The sequence below is a fragment of the Lynx rufus genome, unplaced genomic scaffold, assembly GCF_022079265.1.
Source record: "Lynx rufus isolate CCGP_SWC_20201006 ecotype Redwood Valley unplaced genomic scaffold, mLynRuf1.p SCAF_12, whole genome shotgun sequence".
In the NCBI taxonomy this organism is placed as follows: Eukaryota; Metazoa; Chordata; class Mammalia; order Carnivora; family Felidae; genus Lynx; species Lynx rufus.
In genome coordinates this window covers 6,877,322-6,904,372 of record NW_025814826.1, presented here as the reverse complement: position 1 = coordinate 6,904,372, position 27,051 = coordinate 6,877,322, and the positions used below count along the sequence as shown (strand labels likewise).

General features: G+C 40.2%; 1 long non-coding RNA gene across 1 annotated transcript; it reads left to right on the top strand.

The window, feature by feature from the left end:
* The first annotated feature begins 493 nt into the window (after positions 1 to 493).
* Positions 494 to 18,675, top strand: LOC124507922 (uncharacterized). The gene is made up of 3 exons (XR_006961167.1): positions 494 to 516; positions 16,267 to 16,321; positions 18,652 to 18,675. It is a non-coding gene; the product is annotated as an uncharacterized LOC124507922 (long non-coding RNA).
* The last annotated feature ends 8,376 nt before the right edge of the window (positions 18,676 to 27,051 follow it).

Sequence of the window (27,051 nt, the reverse complement as noted above, 5' to 3'; positions counted from 1 at the left end):
CAGTGTAGTGCGCGGTGACAGGAACAGCTGACTCATTAGCAGAGAGCAGTGAAAGGTAATTAACCCTGGGAAAAGTACAGCTGCCGTGCGGGCTGTTCCTTTCTGTAGGATCTGATTAGAAATTAGTGTTAAACCACTGATTCTTTTTTTTTAAAGACTTTCACTCTCAGGTGTGTCCCTAGAAAAGGTTCTCAAATGTATTTATATACAAAAGAGCTCAAACCTAAAAAGCATTTTCTGAAAACAGCAGACACCTGTTTTTCTTGTCGAGAGGGAGTTCTTTTGAATGAATACTATGTTTGATGATTCAAGATTGGTAGTATCCCCACCCATACTCTAATAGTCAGTATGTAAATCACTCAAAAGGATTGTTTTATATAGTTAATAAGCTGTAGATAATTGCCATTTAATTAAGTTTTCTCTCTCTTTTTTTCTCTTTCCATTTTTCCTCTGTCGACGCTTCTCATCAGTAGCAATGGAAACTCTCCAGTTCAAATCCAATGAATATTAGGGAAGGTAAGTGAAGACTATTTAAAAATAAACTTTGCCCTCAAAGAGAAGAGATTCCCAACTTTTCACCAGCCTTCAAAAACTTGAGAAATTCAGGAACTTCATTTTAGCGGACAACCAAAGATACTCTGTTTTGCTAATGTTGGTATCATCATGGTAATTTGTGTTATATTCATTTTTTTTTGAGGGTGCATACACTTACTCATCCTGATTGTGACTTCGCATGGCTCATATGAAGAGCATTAAATCTTTAACACAGAATTCACGTATGTAGCTAAAAAACGTGGTAGACAGAATAATGCCCCCCCTCCCCCCGCCCACAAAAGATGTCTGTGTCCCGGTTCCTGAACCCTGTGGATACGTTACGTTATGTGGTAGGAGGAGGGTGATGAAATGAAGAATTTAACGATGGCGAGATTATGCTGAATTATCCAGGTAGGCCCAATTAATCATATGTTCCATAAGAGAAGGGTAGGGGAATGAGTCAGGGAGATGCCACATAAGAAAAACTCAACTCAACCCACCAATGCTGGCTTTGGAGACAGAGGAACACAGCCATGAGCCAAGGAATTCAGCCACCTCTAGAAGCTGAAAACGGAACGGCTCTCAGTTTACAGCCAGCAAGGAAACAGGGACCTCAGTCCTGTAACAGCAAGGAACTGGAGTCTGCCAACCGCCCAAATGAGCAAGGAAATGAATTTTTTCCTGCAGCCTCCAGAAAGGAGTGCAGCCTGATTTGATTTGAGCCTAGTGAGACTGTACCAGACGGTGGGCCTGCAGAGCTGTAAGAGGACATACCTGCATTGTTTTAGGTCCATAGGGTTTTAGAAATTTGTTACAGCAGCAATAGAAAACTAATACAGAAGAGAAGCCAACCGAGAGATGGGATGTATTTTACAGCCGGCAATATAAATCCCGTGAAGAATTTCCTGTGTGTGAATGGAGAGGAGAAAGATCCCTCAAGAGGCTAAGACGGGTGGTCTTTAGGAACTGGAATATTCATTTCGTAGATCCTAATGACGGTTGCCATCAACTCTAAGATTTCTGTCTTCTGCTTTGCAACCCTCCTCCCCGCCATAGACACACACAAAAAGTCTTCACATGATACTTTTGTAAAACACGGTGCCTGTATCATTCAAAGTGCCAATGAGTGCCTAGCTTCGTTGGAATGGTCAGTGAGTCTGTGTTTATCTGAACAAAGGCAAAAGGAGTGGAAAGTCGGGGGACGGAAGGCCAGGTCCCTGCTGCAGAAGGAAAGCTGACTTGACAGTCCCTAAGTAGGCTGAGCCTAGTGCTTAGCAGGAGATGGTGATCATGGGGAGCCTGGTTCTACCCCCGGCTACCTGTGTGAGCACCGCTGGGTAGGGCAGCGCGTTCACCTGGTTTCCTTATGTCACGTGTAAAATGGACAACACCGTCTCAGAGGCACATCGTGCCGACTAAGGAAGAGGGCGAGTGAGTACTTACCCTAGTGCCTGTCACGTGATAAGAGTTCAGGGAGGATGAGCTAAATTTATTTAGAAACACCGTGTCACTTTACTATTTTGATTAAAAAAAAAAAAGTAGATGGGACGCCTGGGTGGCTCAGTCGGTTGAGCGTCCAACTTCTGCTCAGGTCATGATCTCGCAATTTGTGGGTTCGAGCCCCGCGTCGGACTCTGTGCTGACAGCTCAGAGCCTGGAGCCTGCTTTGGATTCTGTCTCTCCCTCTCTCTCTCTCTGCCCCTCCCCTGCTCATGCTCTGCCTGTCTCTGTCTCTCAACAATAAACATTAAAAAAAATTTTTTTTTTAAAGTAGATTACTTTTGTCTTTCCTCATGGCTAATGCCATTTTCTCTCCCACACACAAGTGATCAGGTTGGAGTGTATGGGGAGACGTTGCTTCAAATAAAATGTTTGAGCGCTTAATAGTCAGGTTTTTCTGTCACATGGTGAATAAGAAAAGTGAGGAATAAAAACCGGAAACTGGAAATAGTTTACAAAAATTAGAGATCTTCCTAGATTGTTTTCTTGACAAATTTGGAAAAATAAGACTATCTTCTCATTTTACCTTTGGCTTTTATTCCCATAAGAGGGTCAATTTAAATCACAAACTATAACTTTTCATATAAATTAGATAAAAGTAGACATTGGGGAAACCTGACCATAAATTCTGTTACATTTCGTGCCTGCTCTTGTTTGAATTTTTCGGGAGCTGACATTTTCAACATGAGGGAAGACAAAATTATAAAATCTCCTTAGCTGGGAGAGCAATCAGAAAAAATCTAGAGAGTTCCGGATGCTTTGTGTCTGGGATGTTTTGTATTCAAATACAATTAATGAAGTATTATCTCAAGCATCTGAAGAATATTCTTTTTGATTTAACTCAGTAATCGTCTACTGAGTACCTACGCCGGCCGCAGCATTATGTCGCAATGAAAGGTCAACAGGACACAGCCTCTCGCTTCCATGAGCTTATACTGACGCAGAGAAGGTCAAAGGGACATGAGTGAGATAATATTAGACCCAACGGACAAATCGAGATGAAGGTGCCATCAAAACACTGTTGGGATGCAGAATTCTGTGAGATGCTGTCACTCGATCCACTACACGAGCGACAAATCCCTTTTTTGCAGACAGATTTTATAGTTCTGACACCAAAGGGGACAGTTCCTTTGAAAGTTACAGGTGAAATGAACAGATTCTAAACATTTAATTGTAGCTATTTAATTTTGACCGTTTAGTCTTCTTTGACCCTTGTGTAACTATATAAAGTTATGGCTGTAATACATTGTTTAGCCAGGCCAAGTACAATGTCAACTATTTGTATCTTTTCAATTGGCCTTTGGGGACATTTATTTATTTTAGTCAAAGTTCTCTGAATCTCTCTAGGGACGAATTCTTCAGGAAACATCATTTTCGAGAAGCTTATCCAGTTTGGTCCCATTGTGCCCTCTGCCTCCCTCCATAATCATGCTTGCCACATCTCACTGGAATCCTCAATTTGCTTGTTTGTACTCGTGAGGACAAGAGTTGTGCTTTATCTGTCTCTTCATGCTGACTGTTGCGTATGGGGCAATCCATCGGTTGGTGCTCAAGAATTGTGTATTCAGCCAATAATAAGTAAATTTTTCCAGGAGAAATATACTGATATTAAAAGAATCTGTATTAAATTAAACACTGCACTGAGAATAAGATCCAAGGATCATTCTTCAAAAATCCAGTGCCCCACAGGCCTCAACAATTGAGGGTCATGTCACTTGCTCTGTAGATTTCAGTAGATTTTCCCATTCCATATTTCATAGTCAGATAATAAAGATAAATGACTCTATCCTTTTCATTTAAATGTACAGAATGTGGTGAAGATATTAGTGATAGTTACTGTTGGGAAAAACAGCAGACTTGTGGGGAAAAATTCTTTAAAGGTCTCTTAAAAATGGATCAGGAAAATGGAACATGTCTAAGCATTATTCTAGAGCATAGTGTATAGCAATCTATGTAATCAAATAGATTAAGTAGAGAAAATTCCCTTTCCATAACATAAAGGGAATTTTTGAATCAACAAGTGCCCTTTGAACTTTATTAAAAATGTTTTGACCTTGTAAGGTTGTTTAGTGTGGACTCACCCAAAATAGCACCTTTAGTTGCAACACAAGCCTTGAAGTTAAGTGGTTAGGTTAATAAAACAGAGTTTCCGTAGTTACCACAGGAGAACAGAGGGTAACTTTTATTTCTTTGGCAGTCAGGAAGGAGCTTTAGAAAAAAGATTAAGCAAACAGATCCAAGCAGGTTCATTATGTGGGGTTCACACCTGATTGGCTTTTTGAAAGAGGAAACTCTTGATGTAACAGGAAATTAAAGTTTTTGCCACTAAAATTAAGAAATGTGAACACCCCCCTTGGGCATTTGCAACTTGATTTCGAGTCAGAAGGAAAGCTAAGCTTAAGAAGATATCTCCACATCATCATCCACATAAGAGATGCAGTTTTGCTCACAGCGTTACGTTAATAAACCATGCCACAAACAAGTGGTTGAAAAAGCCCCTCTAGAAGACAGCGATGCCTTGTTCTACATGACAGATCAGACAGCCGTGGGGCGAACATTTTGTTGAAAGGCCCGATGGAGGGCAGGTGGACATCCCTGCTGGCGAAGATGCCCCCCTTGCCAGCTTCATTGTTTTCTCAGCTTCGCCTTGAGACGCGCCGTCTCCTGGAGCTAACGGAGGTCGCTTTCCGTGTTGTCCTCTGCTGTGTCTCAGCCGAGGAGTTCTTCCCGGTTGACTGTTGAGAAACAAAATGATGTGGTTCCACGGATCTCACCTTCAGCTCCTGAGCCTTTAAAGCAGCAGTGATTAACAGGACTTTTACAAAGTTTCTGTGTAGTTACAAGGACAGTTTCAATCTTCTGTCATTTTTTTGCATTAGCTATGATTATGCTTTTACCACCAAAATGCATTTGTTTTAAAGGTAACAATACAGACTAGGAGAATAGCTTATGTTTCATCTATATTTATCAGCACTCACTGTACATTTGTGTCTTCATTACCAGGAAATATTAAGGGACATTGTGCCATCTATTCCTGTTTACAGTTTATTATGCAGAGATAGGAAACACTTAGCATGTAAAATGAATGTAGAAATTATTCCTGGATAGAAACACGGACATTTCCCACTCGTTGGCTCTTTCTCCTCCATCACCGGATCAGAGTGTAATTGTCAGTAATCAGGCCTGCTTGCTGCTGATAAAACCACTCTGAATGCTAGCAGCCTTCTTTGTGTGATGACTCAATTATTCCAGAAGTGCCTCATCAAATCTGCCCCATCAGCTGGGCTAATAAATAAGGAGAAGAAACTGGCCCCCCAAAGCAAATTATAAATCCATTTGCATTAACCATTTCGCTGGTCCATGATCTAGGCAGAAATAAGCATGGCACATTGTGTTAAGCTTATTTGAATATGTTTATAATGTTTACAGCATGCAACTTTTTTTTTCCCACAAGGTGTTGGAATTATCAGTCATGAATGGCATCTAAATGCAGTTATGTTAATTGCAGCAAGGCTTTAAGTATCTTCGAGGGCTATTTTGTTACTTAAATCAGGTGAAAGTGAAATCTTCCTGCAGGGAGAAATATGGGTGTTGCACAAGTTATTGGCATTGCTTTCCAGTTTAAGGAGAAAAGGCTTGTGTTTAATTTTTGCAGGTACTGGAAGGACAAATACAAATACTGTAATGACTGCTGGTACAAGTACAATTACTTTATATCTATCACAGTGCAAACCAGAAGTGATTTTGATGCTCTGTATGACTTCAGCAATTTGCAAAGCAAAAATTGCATTTTCTGGGAGGAGATCAGAGTTGCCATAGCACTCCTTGGACTTAAAATTCCTTGAAAGATTCTAGAGGGCGGAGATATCAAAAAGCCAGGCAAACCAGTAAAAATCAGTTAAATCCACTCATGGAAATGTTGTACATTGACAGATCTTATTTTTATTCTTTTAAAATGACAAACTACGCTGAGTGACGGGAAGGCTTTTTTATAGTTGAACTTCAGTAATCCGTCAGGGAAGGAAAAAATGTTCAAAATGGATCACGAAAGGCAATTTGGTTGCTAATATCAAAGAATTAGTCTTGCTGAAGACGTAAGGATTTAAAATCCAGACGTTCTCCCTAAAAGTGAGTGATACCGTTGACCCACTTTGGAGTAGGGGCTGGTCCCTCTGCAGAGTAGCTCCCCATTTGCTGAAGCTCTTTCCACCACCCCCACTATGATCAGGAGCTGAATAGGGGTTGATGGTAAAAGGAAAGCTGGTGGCCAATGAACAGTGTTTATCTTTGCCTAAAACAACTTAGACGAAACTCACTGCCCCTCTTCGTTTGCTCCAGCCAGCGAAGCATATCCTCTAATCTCAACCTAGAGAGCTAAACAGAAAGAAGTCGCCTTTGATGGCGTGAATATACGGTGGCGATAGGCTGACATAGTTTTTGGGTATTGATTTGGAAATATATAATCTGTGACTATGATGGAAAAGCCAGTTGTATAGCTCATTGGTTAGACATTCCAAAATAAGGGCTTTGGAGTTTCATTAGATATTTAATGAAGCTACACGGCGAATGGGAAAACAAGGAATTTGTCTAGGGAACCATATCATTCAGATTTCTACAGAATTTGACGCTAAGTTAAATTATCATGCTGATTCATATAAACATACACCTGGAAACTTAGGACTGTGAAAGATATTTGCCTTAGGGTTAAAAAAAAATGAACTGAGCCAGGATACCCTCCCTCCCCGCCCCCCCACTTTCTTCTCATCATTCCCCCTAATGAACAATCGGTAAAGACTTGAATCTTTGAAAAGCGATTTAGGAGATTAAAGGTATTAGAAGTTGTGCAGACACGGCCTCAAATGATGGCAGTGCTGAGGTGAATATGCTGGCATCCTTCTGGTTTTATTTTACTCCTGGAGAGACTTAAGAGTGGTCTGTCTCTGCAGCTTATATTAACATTCCAAACTTCCGAGAGGACCCGGCCGTGCGTTTCCATCCCGAGTGAAATACAGCGGTCTGGTTCCATCAGGCAGCAAATTCCAAACAGAAATGGGCGGAGGTGGTGAGCTCCTATTATATTAGTTAGTACTTGTAGGGCTACAAGTGTAATAGGCCTTTCATATTAAATCTATTGGCCCTGCCATCAGATTTTTCACTTTAGTTGGGAGTTTTTGTGGGTGTGTGTCTTTTGTTGTTGTTGTTGTTTTTAACCATAAGCCAACGTGTGGTTCTCTGCTTAAGGATACAGTGGGCATATACATCGTATTACTTTAGGTCATTCACTCCCTCACTCCCCCCACCCCGACCACCTTTAAAATATAATCTGATATACCCTTTGAAAAAAACCACAGAGCAGATCCATTCTATCGTATCGTTGGTTGAAGGGACTGTCTTTTTCAGAAGCAAGTATTCACCCATGAAGCAGCTGTAAAGAACTAAGAGGCCCTAATTATTGGCATATAGTAAAGCAGACAAATGAAATACTTTGTGATGACTCCATTTAACAAGTAAAGCCACGTCTTAATTAGAGAGCACATTTAAGGACTCTGTAGCCCATTAGGCTACGAACCCTTTGGTGCTCGGCATGTAGTTTCACCTTTTAAGATTGGGTTTCATAAACATCTGAGCTTTAATGGAAAAGTGTTCATCCTGGTAGGGGGATAGAATTAACTGTGTTGCGAGTCGTGGTAAGTTGGTCAAGATGCCAGGCCTTAAGTTCACTGTTCCAGAATGTCTATTTCCTATGCGTATATGAGTTAGTCCTCAAGTTTTACAAAATGGTTTAAGAGCAGCGAAAGAGATTGAAGTATGGCAATTGATAAAAATGTTTATGGTTTTTGAATAAGGTATCTCCCTGATGTAACAATAGGACACTCTTAAGGAACAGAAGGAACCGATTTCAGTGGAAGATTCCTTTTAGCATCAGCCACCAGTGTGTTTCTATGAGCGGGTGGGTGGAGTTATGAATGATAGGCACGTGCACTGGGGAGCCTCTGAAAGGCTCAAATTTCCCGTTTGTATTTGGGCGTACCTGGACTTCTCCAGCCCTTCTGTGTCAAATCGTATTCCTAAACTTATATTTTGTTGGTGCCCTCCGTGCACTTCTCCAAGTCGATCTCAGCTGTGCTGCCTTAACTCTCCTCCCCAGGGAGGGGAGAGACAGCAGATGGGGTTAGGGCAGAGGGCTGATGCATCTGACAGCAAACGGCCGGGTTGTTGAGTGGAAGCTGCGAGCGTCAGGAAGCTACTTTTCCCCTGAGAACCAACTAACCACTGAAGAAAGTTGAAAATGAGCCCTTTGAGAAACGCTATTAAAAGTAGTAAAAAATTGCAATTGTGCAGATGATGTGCTGCTGTGTGCTTATTCGGATGCTAATGAGTTTGACATTAGGGAACTCACAGGGTTTACAGCTACTCCCTTATGTGATTCAGTTCTTTATTGGCAATCTTTGAGAAAATAAATGGAAAATGTATTGCTAATAAATACATAACACGATAGGGTATTAGACAAAAAGCCATTACTTTCAGGATTTAGAAAGAGCTTTGCTCACCAGTGTGACTGTTTTCCAGGATCTTTTGTTTTAGGTTAGAGTATGGCAAACAAAAGGGAATAGGCAGGTGGAAAGCTTCGGGACTCTTTCTGAAGTGAGAGTGAGGTAGAGGAAGCCAAACGCATTTCCAGAGAAAGCCCCCCTCCCTTTTATCCCCCTCGGTGGCAATCGAAAACAAACTAAGAATTCCCAAGCCCCTGTGCCACTTTTCAATTCTTACATCATGTGCAGTAATCTGCTCTATCACTTGAGAGAGTTTTATACCTATTTTTCCCCAGGAACTACGGTTGCTGACTTGCGTTGAAGAAGCATCTGCTTAATGTCTGGTCAAAGCTTACAAGTGATCCAGAAATCTATGGTTAAAAAGCCAAGTACTTCACAATCTACTGCAAAGGGGGAAATACAGGAAGATAGAAATCTTCTCCAAGGAAGGTTGGTGGCTTGTGTTTGACACAATAGCAGAACTGCCGGATGTAAACTCTTTAGATGCGCATTGATATATGTGCTATTTGTATAAATAGCCCCTCTCTAGGAGGCTGAGTGCGCTATGCTGAACTTCAGAGTTTCCTCTCAAGGGCCAAGTGGCCTAAAGACAGATTCTGTTCCCAGCCCTGAGACCAAAGAGAGGAGAAGCAGCTCTGCATTCTATGGGTGCAAAGTAAACCAACGACAAATTGTTTCTATGGAAAGCGGGTTGGAATATTGGCAAATAGCATGATTACGACAGCCTCATTAAAGAGAGCTCTAAACAGCAAAAGGATGAATTTTGAATCTGTCTTTTGTGACTTCTTGAGTATAGTACTTTCCAAATCTTGCCTGAACTTTTTTTTTGGTGGTTAAAAGTAAAAATACCAGTAATAATAGAGAGTCCCTTTTACCCAATTTGTCTATAAATTGAAGACGATATATATATATGTGTGTGTGTGTGTCTCTCTCTCTCTCTCTCTCTATATATATATATGTCAGTAATAGAAACAAAAATGAATTTGGCTACCTTTAAAACCGTAAGAATCTTTTTCTGATTGATATTGTAGCATAAAATTTTTCTTTCTGTTTAGAGTTAGAGCCCAAGCAAATTACAGGTAAAAGTGTCAGTGTGTTGCCCATTGTCCACTTCAGGGTTTACAGCTGGTCTTCTGTTTCATTTGTCCTCTCTGCTGTGCCTCCTTTCTTTTCTTTTTTTTTTTTTCCTCAATAGAATGAATTTAAGGACTTCTCACTAAAGTGGACAAACACATTTAGTCACTTTGACAAAGCAGGGCAAACTGAGTTCGCATACAAGTTACCTGAGAAGAAGAGAGGTAAGGCAACATTTTTTTTTAATTAAAAGGAGAATATGTTGAAATAAAATGCAGCCAATCAAAGCATTTATATAAAAGCTCTCCTTTATAACAGCACTTTGTGGATTTGCTTTGAAAGGAATTTGTTAGTGCTGAATTTAGAACTGGCATTTTTGTCAGAAGCCTGATTGCTTTAATATTTAAAAGTATGAAACAGGTGAAGTCCTTTGAGCCTACAAATGCTTTTGCATATCGATTGGTATATATTATCTGTTCATACCTGTTTACCTTTAAAGAAAAGTTCAGCATTAAAATAGTCTTAAAAGTCCATTTAAATTCATTTGTACAGAAATTAGTTTACTTAAGGATTAAGAATAAACAAGTGAGATATTTTAAAAGCACTGTGGGTGACTTCTACAGTTAATGCCTACAAACACTGGGAAGTAAGGACTTGAGTTGACCTTGGGAAAAACCTATTTAAAATAACTTATAACATATAAGGGATATGAAGGAGCTTGTCTTCTGACAATTACGTATTTGGTACACAGGCAGCTCAATACATCAGCAAGAAAAACAATTTTTAAGGCCCTTTTAGGGTATTACTTACTCTGAGCTATCTTTAAACAGAGCCTATTAAAAACAATACCAAAAAAAAAAAGTCTCCTAAAACATAAAGCTGGCGATTGCCCCCTTATGTCACAAAGCTGTGACTCAGAGGCCATGGTACAGCGACTAATAGAAATCCTTGGCACACGTTGGCTACCTAAGGGAATAATAGAACTATTTGCTGGAGTCGTTTGGCAAAAGGACACAAACATATGGCTTTGGTTTATATTCCGCTTTGCCAGTTGTGCGAAGTTACAGGATGAAGTCTACAATAGCAGTGACAACTCAGAAATGAGAAATGAGGCTCAGAATAGATCAACTTCCTTATAAAGCTCCCCAAGCTTGTCTCTGCTCTAAGGTTGCTTTGATTGCAGGGAGTTTCTGAGTGAGTCTGGAAATCCCTGTGAGAATCACTTCCTCTAGGGGGAATGTGGTGCCGTTGGCCCTCAGAAAGCGCAATGTTGCAGAGCACTGGACTTGATCTGACCGAGGACTGAGGGTGCTGCTTCCTGAGGTGTGGCGGTTGTCGGGGTGGGAAGGATTAGGGCAGACAAGAGATGAATCCTCAATCTAAAGAGGACACATCATTTGGGGCGCCTGGGTGGCTCAGTCAGTTGAGATTCCGACTTCAGCTCAGGTCATGATCTCACATTCTGTGAGTTTGAGCCCCGCGTCGGGCTCTGTGCTGACACCTCGGAGCCTGGAACCTGCTTTGGATTCTGTGTCTCCCTCTGTCTCTGCTCCTCCCACACCCGTGCTCGCTCTCTCTCTCTCTCTTTCTCTCTCTCTCTCGCTCTCTCTCTCGCTCTCAAAAAGAAATAAACATTAAAAATTTTTTTAAAAATTTTAAAAGGGAACACATCATTCAATTCTTTGGCTTTCTTACAGGATCAAAGACTGTATCACAAGAGACATAGAGGTAGGAACAGAGAGTTGGAATCAGGGATAATTGTGCCCTAATAAAGGAGCCAGAAGATTTTCATTGTGTTTAGAATAAGGGATTTAGAGAAGGTCGTGAAAATTATTAACATGACAGCTTGAATGATGTAAAGAAGTTTTTTATTAGTTGACATTTTTTAAAAAGTTTATTACTCTTTTAATACCCTTTCTGAGTAATTAAGAAACATATGGAAAGAAAATCAGAAGAGTAAAAAGAGGGTCCAAAGAGAGACAACAAATACTTGAACATTCCATCTCAGTATTCCTCTCAACAAGTAAACTATTCTTTTAGTATCACAATTCACATGCCCCGTCCTTTCCCTGTGTAACAGGGAGACAGCTTTTGCTGCCGTTTTGGGCTGATCCAAACCTGTATTTAAAAGAAAATGATGCCAGGATCAGAAAAAGAAAGGGCACTCCGTGTAAGGTTCTTTGTTCTTCAATCTGGCCAAATTGCATCCTAAGATACTGGCATCCTCCGGTTGTTTCGTTTTCTGGGGTTCGCCTTTTCCAACTTCCTGAGTTTCTCTTTGTTGTTTTTTTTTTAAAAAATGATTTTTGTAAAGGAGGCATCCACTGAGGATAAAAGGCTCCTCATAGAGAGGACCCCAGGACCTCTGCTCGGCAGCCACAGAGCTTCCTCTCTCCACTGCCACGTGTTCCCCGGGACTGAAACGACATCTAACACAAGTCATGTGGCACGAGCTACAAAAATGCATGGCCAGTCCAAAGCCCTGAGGAGGGCAACACAATGAAATCTTGTTAAAAGTGAAAATTATTGCAAGTTGAGTGTATGTGGAGGACTTCTCAAATTAAAGGTAGCTACCGTCAGAGATTATGTGTATTAGACAGTATTAAGATTAATTAAATCAAGATGTATACTCAGAATGTTATGATCACTATAGCTTTTTCTGTTAATATTAAGAAATTTGTGACTACTTATAAATATGTGTGTGTATATAGAGAGAGAGGATGTCAGTGTCTACAGTGCTGTTGAAAGGAAAAATAAAACTTCAACATCACCAAGAGGTATTTTTTTAAGAAGTAATTAAATATTTACTTGAAAAGAAATTTTTTTACCATTATGTTAAAATGAGATTTTGAGCGAACAATAAAAATCAAAGGGAAGTAAATCTCCTCACATACCAGTACTTTGCTTGTGTGAATGAAAGCAAAATTGAGTTTACGAATTCTGTGTCCTGCTCCTTGATGCTCTCGTTCCTACAAACCAGCAATTTCAGAGCTCCCTTTTCAGCCCAAAGGAAGGCACTGGGGTGATGTGGACAGGAGAGTTGCTGATTGTCCCTGATATAAGTGCCAGTAAGAAAAGATGGTCAAATAAAAGTAACTAGGAATTTACGATGTATGCCTGTATATAAGTTTGTAAGTATATAAGGATGTTAAATAAGAGGTTTCCAAATTCAGTTAAATAATCAAATTTCATTTTATGGTTATTTTTCTTCTTCATTGTCTATCGACATGTTTCTATTGTTGGTTCTTACATGTCCTTCCTACAAGTTTTGCGTTGTCACCTTCTTTATCTCATAAGTGTCTTTCCCTCTTGTCATTTCTCCTTGTTATTAACTCCTCTTCCCAGAGAACTGAGAAGTGAAATCTTTTAAAATTTTTCTTCATGGCTTTATTATGAAACCGAAGAAAGAACCACTTTTTTCTCCTTTGCATATAAATGTTGTACGTAAAATCTTCATACTTGTAGGTTAAATGTACTTTTCTCAAAGTAGTTTCAGATCAAGAAAAATAAATGGCAAAGCTTACCTTTAATATTTTATATCTATTGAGAAATAGATTGTCAGAGCGAGGAGGTATCTGAGAAAATATCTTGTCTTGTTCCCATCCATAAACAATGAAATGAGATAGACAAAGGTTCTAAGAAACCTCCAGAAGAACAGCTTTTCAGAAAATCAAATCTCTGTTTTGAGAAAGGAAGTGATTCATTAAGTGTTGCCAAATTCATTGGAGCCTTGTCAATAGCATTTGGGACTTAAGCAGTAAAAATGATCAAGTCTTCTTTTCCAACAGGAAAAAAAAAAATTGTTCCCAGAGAGAAATGTAGTTTCCCAGATCGTAGCAGGAGTTAGTTAGGTCAGTCTTCCCTATAGCCCTGGGAAAAGTTTAAAGGAGGGGAATTCTATCCCCAACCCCATCCTGGTCTCAACGCACGCCCTGAGGCAGAAACCTCTTCTTACCTTTAAGGAGCCATTCCCAGAAGGAGGTACACACTGAATCTGAGGTTTGATTTTACCAAAATTAAGTCTGCTTATTGGAAATGTATTAAAATCCATGAGAGTATTCCATATAAAGAATACTTAGAAATTTCCGCTCCCATTTATAAGGTTTTGGAAAACAAAGACTTACCTTCAGATTGAGATCTGTCAGGAGAGCGAGCCACCTCATGAATGTTAAAACCTTCGGCCCCTAAAAAGAAAGCACATTGCTTTAGGTTTCTGATGTCCTTATTCCCCAATGAGCCATCAGACAGGACTAGGCACGGAACTTAGTAACTTTTATTATTTTTCGGCTGTGAAGCGGAGAAAGAAGGTGAAATATATATTACGGCCTCCGTCCATTTCACTCCTACCCCTTGGCCCACAAGTTAAATTTGAAAACTTAGCTTAGTTACCAGTCTTTAGAATGTTTACACAGGATGTATATGCTACACCGTCAAGAGGACAATTGTGCCACAAAATACAATTATGGGGCTAGCATTCCGAGCATAATCAAGCAGAGATCCATGAATATTTATGCATTCCTTCCAATGACTAATGGGGAGGCGGCTGCATGGAGTGGTTGCAGACCAGGCGGGTCCAAGGGGATAGCTGAACTGCAAAATGGAAATAGTCTTAAAGCTGTTATAAAGAAGATTACATTGAAGTAGGTTTCTGAAACTTTTCTGCTTACCTCGGGGCACTCTTTGCAACCTGCATTTCAGTTTCGATTAAGAGACTCATGGAGTTCAATCTTCACTTGCCTTTTTGGGGGAGATTTTTCAGAGTGGTTGGGGAGAGCTCATAGCACCTGTGTGGCAGGAGACTGTTAGAGTTATGTTGAGTCACTACTCACCCACTGGAGTAGCTTCCTCAGAAATAGTTGGTGGTTTTCGTCATTTGAACTCTCCTTGCTACTGACCTCTCTTAATCGAGTTACTCCTGTAGCCCATGGAGGGGAGTTTGCATGAGTTGAGCCAATTTATATGCAACAGAGATACTCGTGGAGGAGGAGGATTTCACAACGCAATGCTCACCATCCTGAGTAAACCAAGCCATTTTAATCCCAGGCAGTGCCACATCTGTCCTAAATTCATGTGGTTTTAAAAGAAGGGAAAGCTACAGGCAAAAAAAAAAAAAAAATCACCTCTGTTTTATCGTTGTTTCCTCTCATCATGTGGTTTTCAAATATTCCTAACGATGGACCGTTTTATTTAGACGAAAGTGACTGCTGCTTAGCAAAAGCAGTGGACACTTTTTTGTTTGCTAATTTAAAAAAACAGTTCAGTGATTGGTGTGGTGTTTATTATGAAATGATGACAAAAGGGTACTGGTGGTTTTAATAGTTTTAGCTTACGAGAGCTGTCGTTAATTTTGTCTGTAGTGTTGCAGGTGAAAAAATGCACAATGGATAAATAGTCTATATTGGTTTAACTGAACATAATATATAGTATGTTCTGGAGTTGTTTGTCTCAATAGACTATAGTAATCAAAAGTAATGAACCTATTATGTGCAGGACCTTGGAGAGCGTCGAATGGCAGTAAAAGTGTGGCACATAAAAGGTTTATTAAAGGAAATTAAAGTCCATCATTGCCACACCTGCTCCCCTATTATAAGTCTATGGCAGGTCAGTGCCTTCAATCACAACTCAGCCTCAGAGAGCAGAGATGCGTCTCCCATTACCATTGCAGTCACACGGCATCCACACTAGTGTCAGGATTTAAGGATGGGCGCCACGGAGAGTGCCTTCTGCCTGCCTCGCGTTCCCAGCAAGCAAAACAACTTCTTTGCATTGAAGAATTCCTTCTGCTAGTGTGCAAAGGTGAATTAAGCTAGAGATGATGGCAAGGTTCTAGTGAAACGGATGGGAGTAGTCATGTCTGACTGTTATCTCCAGAGGGGCAAAAACAACAGGCTTTTAAAAGTCTTTCCATCCTTTCGGTAGCTTATTTCATCGCATTTAAAATATTTAGTAATGATGCTGTAGGGAGTTTGATGCTGACACACATGATGCTCAAATTTCACTTTCCTTATAGATTTGCATGATTATAGCCGGTATTTATTTCTGGAATTCTGGGAGTCAGTGTATGTCATTTGATGATCAACATTTCCAGTGGTATTTTGAAATGCCGGTATTTCAGGGGTTTGCCTTCGTGTTGCTTTTTACCCAGGGGATTATTTTTCCCGAATTAGAAGGAGGTATGTATCAGAAAGGGTCTAGAAATGCAAAGGAATCAGATTTTAGTAAAATCAGCCTGAAACCGTTTGGTTTGGCATTTGAGGTTTTGTCTCCCTTGCAACCACTGTTATTCAGACAGTCCTTTTTTTTTGTTGTTTTTTTTCTATCTGCGTAATGCCAGAAGTGTTTGAATCGCTAGCAAACACTTACGGACAAGGACATCTGCCCTCTTGTCACTGTTTCCTCTGCCTTCAGCATCTATAAAAGTATTTCCAAAATTCATGGACTGCAAGAGCAGTCACAGGTCTATACCTGCCGAGGATGAGTGCTATTCAAGGGCATGGAAGGCTGGTCTATTTTTCATAATGACCTTCAGAACTTGTAAGGACACGTTTTCATATTTTGGTCAATATCAAAGGAATGACCTCAGGACTTTGTGTTCACGTTACAGATGGATGCAGAGACTGAAGATAAAACGCTGCGTACCCGCTCTAAAGGAACCAAGGGTGAGTTAGTAAGCAGGTTCCATGACACCGTGCCCACCACACCATGAAATATGGGAGTTCCAATGCTCAGTCCCTAATGGGTAGTCAGAATGATTACAACTTCCTCGGGGCTTCTTCTTTTATTTTTTTAAATCAAGCTAGGACACTGGATCATGGCATTGAGAGCTAAATATTATGAACCAGGAGCTAAAGGACTCAGAAAAGTCCCAATGGTGTATGATGCTGATTTTTACCAAATGCGATCATGAGTAGATTTAAACATCATGCAAAACAACACAAGGGTCAGCAAGGGCAGGAGGATGCTTCACAGAGACCTCCAGATGATTGAAGTGACCTTTAATGGGCAAGGGAAAAGACAGAATTGTTAGTTTCCTGCCAAAGCCAGTTTTGATTTTTATGTTACCTGGTTTAGTGGCTCCCAGTCTAAACTTAGTTCAAGTAAAATGATGATGTTTGTTTTTTGCCTGTCCCTGCTGGGAATTTCCGGCAGCTCGGCAAAGTAATGTTTGAAAGGTTTAACTTGCTGGTTATCCTTCTCTTTTTGGAGCCAACAGATGGTAATGTAATATTGAAATATAAACAGGCCCTTGATGATCTAAACATCTGGAAAACAGGATTGACTGGCAATAATACCCCTTAAGGAAAATAACTTTTATTATAATTAGCTATATTTTTGTGACCCTTAATTCTAAATGGAGAACTGTAGCTCACCATAGCCTCTGAAAACACTCTGGATAGCTGTTTCTTACCCAACTCTTCTCCCCAGAGGCCTCGCTAAGGAAGACCTGAGTCAGGAAGCAATAGTGCAATTTGTTCGGAAGGGTTTGAGATGTACAGTCGAAAGTCGCTAATCAAATGGAATGCTTTCCGTAGTGATGTTCGTATTTGTAGTCAAGTTAAATAATTCCTGTTTGACTTGAAGTCCAGAATCCCCTCAATTTTTTTTTTTTTTTTTTTTGAGAGAGAGACAGTGTGAACAGGGGAGGGGCAGAGAGAGGGAGAGAGAGAGAATCCCAAGCAGGCTCTGTTCTGTCAGCGCAGAGCCGGATGCAGGGCTCAAAGTCACGAACTGTGAGATTGTGACCTGAGCTGAAGTCGAGGGTTGGACGCTTAATGGACTGAGCCACATGGGTGCCCCTGGAATCCCAGAATCTTTAATAAATTCCAGAATGATGTGTTTTTTAGTTCAAATGCAACCATGGTTGTCTTTCGCGATGGTAACCAAAATGCAGAATGCTATGCAACATGCAGCAGCGTTTTCTACCCAAACAGAAATTTGATACCATGTCAGTGTCTAATTTTACTTCAAGTTACTTTAAAGTTACTACATTATATATCATAATATTTAGAATGCAGTAATTCTAGACATTAAACTTTTACGCAGCAAACTTCTCAACAGAATACAAATTTAAGAGAAAAAATGACTCGTATTGTTATTTAGGATAAGCTCACATGCGTCATACATCCGGCATACTAGAGACAGTATTTGGATTATACGAATCTCTTGTTTTGACTTCTAAAAGCACACTATTCTAGCAGACTTTTAAAATGTGGGTCTTTTAATTTGCAATTCTTCTTGTACTTTGAATTCTTTTGGCACATGATATCCACCCTTAAATAGAGCCAAAATGTTCTTCTAGAAATGAAACAACTGTTTTCTCGTGCGGCATGAGTAATCTTTAAAACCACCTGTTGTCTTTCTCAATATGCTGCTTACCCTTGTGTAGGCAGGTATTTATAAACATGAACTTCTTTCACTCGCATCATTTGTCAGAAAAATCAAAGCTCTTTTTTTTCTACAAGATTCTTATTTTTAAACCATTCTTGACATTAGCTCAGCTGAACATATCTTCCTTTCTGCATACAAGTGAAATTTATGGAGCATCATCTTGGGACACATTTAGTAAAACTTTACCCGTTTTATTTAAAGACTTGTTTAATGTCAATAAAAATGTAAGCTTGGGATCCTTCTGAAAAACTTCATATAAACAATAGACTTGATATAAAAAAAGAATTCAAGTCCTTCAAATTCTTGTAAGTTTTCAGTGACTCGTTAAAGACAGGCCTCTGAAAAACCCAACCCATGACTGTCAGGCCCCAGGGTCACCTGAGGCACTAAAGCCAGAGTCATCTGTTCTGGGCCATATTCATCTACCCACTGGTTTCCAAAGCACCAGAACCAGAAAAGATCAGTCTACCCAGCAGGAAATTAAGCAGAGTCTGGACTAACCATTTATCGGTCATTAACTCTGGGTGCGTGAAAAGTTTTCAAAATTATACCGTTTTCAAAATTATAAACTGATTTTCTCTTTCTTTCTTTTTGTCCACAGTGCCAATAGATTCTCTAATTCAGGAGCTTAGGTAAGATTTGCCCCATGTTACTTTTTCTAATATCGATTGGCTTTAATCATTAGAACGTTTTGTACTTTTCAAAGCGGAGAATCCCTGTGTTAGTAAGAACCATAGGCCGACAGGCCTCTTTGTCTGTAACCCAAAGGAGAAGAGAGGGGAAAACCACCAATAATTGATTCAAAACAATTAGGGCTAATATTTGGATAAGAAAACACAACCACATTTTGCTGTGATGTAGTTTCCCCGCTTTTCTCTGTGGAGTATTTGCTTTTTCTGTGCCCATACCTCACCCGTGGCTTGTGTGTGCCCTGGTGGCCAGTGAAGAACGAGCTGTTGTCCGTGAACCTGAGCAACAGATGGCCCAGGTGCTAAGTTCTCCAGTTTCTGTTTTAAATAGATAATTCTATCATAAGTTTTTACATGTAGACATTGGAAGATAATAGGTTTGTGGGTGCGTCCATACATTTCCACCTCAGATACTGAGAATGCCCCCCCCCCAGGCAATGTTACGAAAAGTCCACTGCAATAGGTTTTGCAAAATAAACTCCAATTCGAATTTTTGTTTTGTAGCGTCTCTGTCAAGGTGTAGTGTATGAAAAAATACATTTTAAAAAGAAACATGTGCCGACGATACATATTTTGTACTGATGATATTTTTTTTAGAGAAATGGTGTCAGGGCAAGATGAGTCCTTTGTCCCTCGTCTAGATTTGCTATTGCAAACCCAGAAAGTCTCCAGCCTACGATCTAACCCACCTTTCTGAAAACGACGATGGTCTATGTGCGTTCCTCAGGAAAACGTTTGAAAACCGTTCTTTACGTGGTTATTTTTCCAGGCAACTGTGTTCTGTCATTTCCTGAAGCAAAGGCTCTCTCAGTTCCACGTTTCCTAGGATTCATTGTGTCGCAGTTTCAGTCCACTTGCTTCGTGGAACACGTGTCTATCAGCACCGTTAGACACCCATGCTGATCTCTTCTCTGTGCAAGTTAGTGGGGAATCGTCAACGAGAAGTTTATATTTGAAATTACTTGAGCAGAACGGATAGCACGCTCACACTAGGACAGGATTAAATGAATGAATTGTCTGGCTCGCTTAAATTCTCGCTTTGTAAGCCTGCTCTCATGTAAAATTCCTATCTGTTTGGAGACTTCATGTTCCCTATAGAACGATCAAAGGAAGTTTAAAACGATCAAGGGCTCACAGCACATGAGACGTTTGCCATTCCAGTGGTTTCCTAGTGGCCCACTGCTGGGACGGGGCACCTGTGAACTCGTGGTCTTTCCCCTTGTCGAAATAACTGTGTCTCCAGTCCGTCCTTCCAGGGAATGAAACCAATCTGGGAGGGAAGAGAGCCTTTTGAGTCAGAAGTCTTGAAAAATAACTTGAAAGAGAAAAGAGAATTTTGAAGGAACAAATAAGTGTGTGCTTTGGCTTAAGGAGAAATCTATAATTCATAGAGAAAAAGGAAGGAATCAGCAGAGAGCAGCAACTTTGTGGGGGAAAATGTGTAATATCACCTTTCTAGGGCAATGGAGGTTACTATTTAACCACGTTGTTAGCTTTAATAATTATAATAAATGCGAGTGCCCGGGTGGCTCAGACGGTTCAGCGTCTGATTCTTGATGTCAGCTCAGGTCTTGATCTCCGGACTGTGAATCCAAGCCCCATACTGAGCTCCACACTGGGCGTGAAGCCTACTTAAGATAATCGTTATTATTATTGTGAAGCAAAACTAATATATATTGAGCTCTTGTGTGCCAGACACTCTTGAGCGTTCTTGGTTACGTTATTATTTCGCTTAATCCTCACAATAACCATTTAAGGTAGAAACTATGATATTTCCAATTTTTAGGTGAAGAAAGCGAAAAGAGTTTTCGTAAATAGGTCAAGATTATGCAGCGAGTAAGTAATCCAGTCTTTTAACTCAGGCTGGCTTCTCAATTGTCAGGCCATGCTTTCTCCCATGCACAATTAATACTAACCATCTAGAATGTAAATCAAAAAGACATGGTCTGTTGTTCTTATTCCCAGCAGCTGGATTTTTTTAATTCTGTATTTTAACCGTATGGTTTGCTTTTCAACAGCTTAGTTTTCTGAAATTCAAACAAAGAAGGTGGTTTGATTAAAAGTGATAATATTTCCTGTTTTCCTAATTCTCTACAAGTGATTTTTTTGTCAGATATTCAACTTTACCTAATTTCTCACTAGACCAACTCAGAAAGCTGGTGATAATTGCTGGGAAAATTCATAAACAAAACTAAGTCACCTATTTTTTCTTTAATAAGATCCAGTTTATAAAAATTACTAACTGATGATTGTTTGTTTTATAATTACGAATTTTCAACAGAATATTCATGCTTAGGCGTGTGTTCCAAATTGTTTCTTAAATGGCTTTAAGTTGACCAAAGTATCAACCCGAAGTATTAATTCTATATAAATCTTGGGAAAATGTTCTGATTTATATGGAAGGTTATGTTTTTAGTGTCTTTTAAATTTTTGCACAACTTTATCCATTTGCTACAACTACTCCTCCAACTTATTCTGCAGATTTGTTCCAGAATCCAGGGTTTTTGTGCACCTGAATTCTGAGTATCTTAGGAAATGGGACACATTTTCCCCAGTGTAAAAGTTACGGCTGTTTTCTAGGGAACATTGGCAACTTTATTTAGTTCTTTTTAGAATGCATTGGACATGTTATTGCTTCTAGAGCTACTACTTACAAAAATACTAATACAAATGAAGCTAATTTAAATATACTGTATATTGTTCATGACACTAATAAAAATTGATAGTGACATTCTCATCTTCTTATTATACTCTATGTCAGCTACGATCATCACCATTAAAAAAGCAATTTATAACCACAGGCCCACCTTTAATCACATTCCTTATTAGCATTTCCAGTCTTTCCTCCAGCACAATACAGGTTACAGGTGGTGTCGAGAAGGCGCTGTCGTGTCTTTCTAAATCATGAGCGCTGTATTATCTCTGCTTTTCTTTTATTACTAGTATCCTTAATCTGACCCGAATGCTATTGCATCTACTAACATTGGTAATTGTCTCATGCATTGGCAAAGTGTTTTACACCAATCCAGCCCTTTCCTCTAATTAGGAAAATATATTCTAGCCTCTGAAATGGCTTTCCTATGTGACTACTTAGAGACACAAATGAATTCAAGACTCTTAAGTGTATTAGATTCAGATCCCACTGTCCTTTCGTGGCCTTATTACCGCTTACTGATTTGTTGGCTTCAGTCTTTTAATGAAAATTTCAATTTAGTTGTCTTTTTACATTTTTTTCTTTTGTATAATTTGTTTCTTCATTTAAAACCACGTTATTTGGCATTTTCTTGTAAATTTTAAAATGGTAAGTATTTTTTTTTAAGTTTATTCATTTACTTCGAGAGAGAGCACAAGAGAGCATGAGTAGGGGGAGGGGCAGAGAGAGAGGAAGAGAGAGAATCCCAAGCAGGCTCCCTGTTGACTGTGGGGCTCGATCCCACAAACGTGGGGTCATGACCTGAGCCTAAGTCAAGAGTCAGATGCTTAACCGACTGAGCCACCCAGGCGCCCCTAAAATGTTAAATATTTTCTAGGCTCTATAATCAGTAGGCTGTAGATTTAATCATAACATTTAATCAGCGTGTGAAAAAAAATTGCAACCTACAGCTTTAGATGGCTTTCTCTCTTTCCTTCTATCTTATTTCATTCATGATAGTCTTTATATCAGTTAAATGTTTTACTCAATAGCTTTTCCAACTTGGAGGGGGGATAAAGTTTCTTTTAATAAATATGATTTTATTGCACAGATTTCTGGAGATGACAACTAAAGGAAATAAAATGGACATAAGCTGATTTCTAAAATTAAGTGTCCCATAAATCGATCATCCAGGTTAGAGGAAATACGTAGCTGTAATCACGAGGTTGGAGGAAAGAAGGAAGAAATCCTCGTCTTTCCTTTCATTGCTATGATTTCCAAATGCAGGGCTCAGTTCATGCTTTGGGTATTTAATAGCATATCTCCTACATTCGTGTCTTTCTAAATGTTGTTGCCAAGCCTATAAACTAGAATCCAGGAGCCTGATACCTTAAAGAAAACTCATTTTCTTATGGGCTGTTCTGGGGGGCAGGTGAGAGTGATAACCAAGGCAGATGACGGTAAGGATTGGATATCGAAGAGGAGTGTCCATCTGGGGTGCCTGATGCGTCCCCGTTCATTTGCCTGCTCTCCGCCTTCCTCGTCCTCACCTCTGGGTAATGGACAGGCTCTTGTTGGACATATGACATGAAAGCGTAAGATCAGTTAATCACTCCAGAGAGATCATTTGTGCCTGCTAGGGTAAGAGAGTGTCTTAAAATAGATTAGGGAGTCTTTCAATAAGAGTGAAATTTTTAAAAGAGTTTGTTACTTAACAAGAAAATCCCATTCACCATAATTCTATCATATATTTATGTACTTACATAGCCTTTAATAGCATTTAGCACTGAACCTGCTATTGAGTGGGCCTTCAATAGGTGCCTATTGAGTGAGTTGTTGAAATAACACACAGTGTCTAATTGGATCCATACGAGCAGCCTGGGGATAGTCAGGACAAATGACATGAGCCACATTTAACTTATGAGCCGAGTAGGGGAAGTTAAGGGATTTATTTATACAAGGGGTTTGAGTAACAAGTGACTGCACTGGAAGTAGAACCTCGATTCTGTTTGTGGTGCAGGGCACATCCCACACGTTCCCAAACCCACTGCAGTCGGTGTATTATTTTCCATTACTGCAAGCCCTCATAGCACCCCTCCCCTCCCCCCGCCTTTTTTTTTTTTTTTTTTTGGACTTTCTGGAGCAGTTTTAGCTTCACAGACTAACTGAGCAGAAGGGGGAAGGTACGGGGACTTCCTGCAGACCCGGTGCCCCGACACACACAGCCTCCACCAGTATCGACACCCCCACCAGAGCGGCTCATTTGTTACAACTGATGAACCTACGTTAACACACCAGCCTTCTGTGTCGTCATCCACATTTGGAGGAAATAATTACTTGAACTTTATCAATAAATTAATAAATCAGGTTGAAATCTATCTGCCAACTGACTCTGGCACATTTTCTTTATTCATCACGGTGCCAGTGATAAAGAGACCAGTGTCCTTCCTTTCTTGATTTTTTCCATGAATTGATCATGCGATTTTAAGTCTATGTTAAAGTGTCAGGAGATGATACAAATCTGTCTCCTCTATTTGTTTTTCCTTTCAAAATGCTACCTCCGGGTGATCTACCATGGGCTTTGTACTTCGCAGATTGATTTTTATTTTTTTTTTTAGTATTTATTTATTTTTGTGAGAGTGCAAGTGGGGCAGGGGTAGAGAGAGGGGAACAGAGGATCCAGAACGGGCTCTGCAACGACAGGCTGACAGCAGCGAGCCTGATGTGGGGCTCGAACTCAGGAACTGCGAGATCATGACCTGATCTGAAGTCACACGCTCAACAGACTGAGCCACCCAGGTGGCCCTCGGGGACTGATTTTACGTTATGGGAGGCGTGTGTCACTTAACATTCACCTGAGACTGATGACAGGCATTTAGAAATAGGCCAAGGATGGGGTCCTGTCCCTTCAAAGCACGTTGAACTTAGAGACTAAATGGCTGTGTGTGCTTCAGTTGGCACATCGTTTCTCTGTCTATTTTTATATCGATAGTATATACTATATATAAAATTGTGATTACATGGGAAGAGGCAATGTAACTTAATTGTATATATTCTATTTTAAACTAGAATTTCTGCATTTCAGAAAAATGCTATGGAGCTTGTAAGTAAATCCTGAGAGTGAAGTTTCTCAGAAAAAAATAAGAACAAGAAAATGTGCTTTCTTTACCTTTTAGTCTTACATTCAAATATTATCGCAAGAATCATATTGGAGCAGCCAGGCTACGGGGTCACATCTGCTCCTGATGTTGGAAGTGATATCACTGGTCCGTGTCAACCAATAGCTTAAAAGAGTCTGAGGCACTAACATCTCTAGAAATCTGACATTTTCTAAAACTGTGACAAAACACTGCCACTGTGGGCCGCACGTGAAGATTTACCTCACTGTGGCTTTCAGATTTGTGGAGCTCACCCGCCGAGATAATTTTTTCCAGCCGTTGAGCTTTTCTTTTTGTGTAACGTAAATCTTTTTACACAGCAGTGTTTGCCACTCTTGACTGAGGAGTGAACGTTTCCTCTGCTAGCTGTTCATTTGGGGCTCCCTCCACATCAGTGGAGCGCCGGGTGTTGCGGGAGAGAGAACACTAATGGTGTCGGCATCATGACCCCGGGGAGTTATGTGATACTGTCACCGTGGGTGACGTGAGCAAAGTGCGACAGGCGTGGAGCAGGAGAGATCACTTCCAACTTGGGGATCGAATGTGACCCTGTAGCCTGGCTGATTAGAGTGTCTGCTTGGCTGGCATCCCCTGGGAACTTGCTGGAAATGCACTCTCAGGCCCGGCCCAGATGCATTTTCTCAGATCTCTAACCTAGTAACATGCATACTTAACTTCGAGAAGCACTAGCTTAGACTTTGCTGCTTACTTGGAATAGCTCTTCTCTCTGTTGCTAATTTTCAACAGTGTGGGTCAGCAGGGAAGTCTAATGTTTGGGCTTCTTTGGGATTTTCCTAGTTCGTGGATTCATGGGTTGATACAGAAGGCTCCTTAGCCAAGAAGCAGCAAGACTTGACCTTGAACACTTCTCCAAGGTCACACACCAGCCACTGATAGAACCCCCAGACCTAGGTCTGGGATTAACCCATTGTTTGCATTTGTATTCGTCGAAAAGTCGCAGAATACTGAACAGTTTTAACGGCAGTGTAGCAAAAAGTATGAGCCCTGGTCTCCTGTGAGTCTTTGTTTTGACCTCTTGCAAGTGTTTGAAATCAACCAAATCTTCCTTAAATATTTTCCACAGATCATTAGAAAGCGAAAATATGTAAGGATGCTTTGTAAACAGCGTATTATATGCCTCCGTAGATGACTTCATAGTCATCCAGAGTGTGTTCTCAGAGTATTTAATGATTATGTCTCAAGCAAAATCCAAAATCTCCGTCAGCTTCCGTATGTCACATGACTGCCTTGCCATTTTGACACCTTAGTAACTAATAGGCTGAGGTTCCTTCTAACTTGCCTAGGCACTTTGTTCCCTTTGGTCGCCATCTTCTCACCCTAATGCGCTCTTTTTATTTAATTATTTTTAAATTTACATTCAAGTTAGTTAACATGTAGTGTAATAATGATTTCAGGAATAAAATTTAGCGATTCATCACTTACATATAACACCCAGTGCTCATCCCAACAAATGCCCTCCTTAGTGCCCCTTGCCCATTCAGCCCTCCCCTCCCCCCAAACCCAACGCCCCTCCAGCAACCCTCGGTTTGTTCTCTGTATTTAAGAGTCTCTTATGGTTTGTATCCCTCTGTTTCTATATTATTTTTGCTTCCCTTCTCTTATGTTCATCTGTTTTGTATCCCAAATTCCACGTGAGTGAAGTCATACGATATTTGTCTTTCTCTAACTGACATAATACACTCTACCTCCATCCACGTTGTTGCAAATGGCAAGATTTTATTCTATTTGATCGCCAAGTACTATTCCATTGTATATATGTAGCACCTCTTCTTTATCCATTCATCAGCCGATGGACATTTGTCGCCCTGATGTGCTCTCGAGCACCTCGAACACAACGTGGAATTATTTAACACTATTGCTTGTTTCACCTCAATCCTTCTGGAAGGGGAGGCATTGACTTTAATCTTCAGGCAGAACACTTCATGTCTTCCTGTTATGTTTTAGGTAAACGATACCCATTTGAAGTCCCATCTCAATCTCATTGTATGCTTGCAAAAATAATGTTTCTGACATCTTGCAGTATTTTTCCTGCATCAAGTGTGAACTGAAATACGTACGTCCCACAGTGTTGACAAATCGGCTCCCGCAACTAAACCATGGTGTGCTTGAATTTTCAGTATTTCCTCACCATGGGTGACTTCTCATAACACGAATGCAAACCCCACTTAGGATGTGACCAGTTCACGTGGTAGAAAGAACAGTGGATTAACAGCAGCCCTGGGTTCTGGGAGTTCTGTCAGTGGTTAGCATGTGACTCTGGAGAGGTGTTCAAAGTCTTGCTGCCTTGTTGGCTCAGGAAACTTCTGTAGAGCATTTTGAGTCCTGGCCTCTGAATTCACCCAACTTCCCTCCGTCCCCATCCCAAAGTATAGCTACACTGAAACTCTTGCTTTATTCGGACCTATCCTCTGAGTTCATCTTTGCCTTTGAACCTCTCCTTGGCTACCTTTTCACCTGTTGGTGTTTTCCTTGCATGATCTTTCTCCTTGTTTATTTTCTCT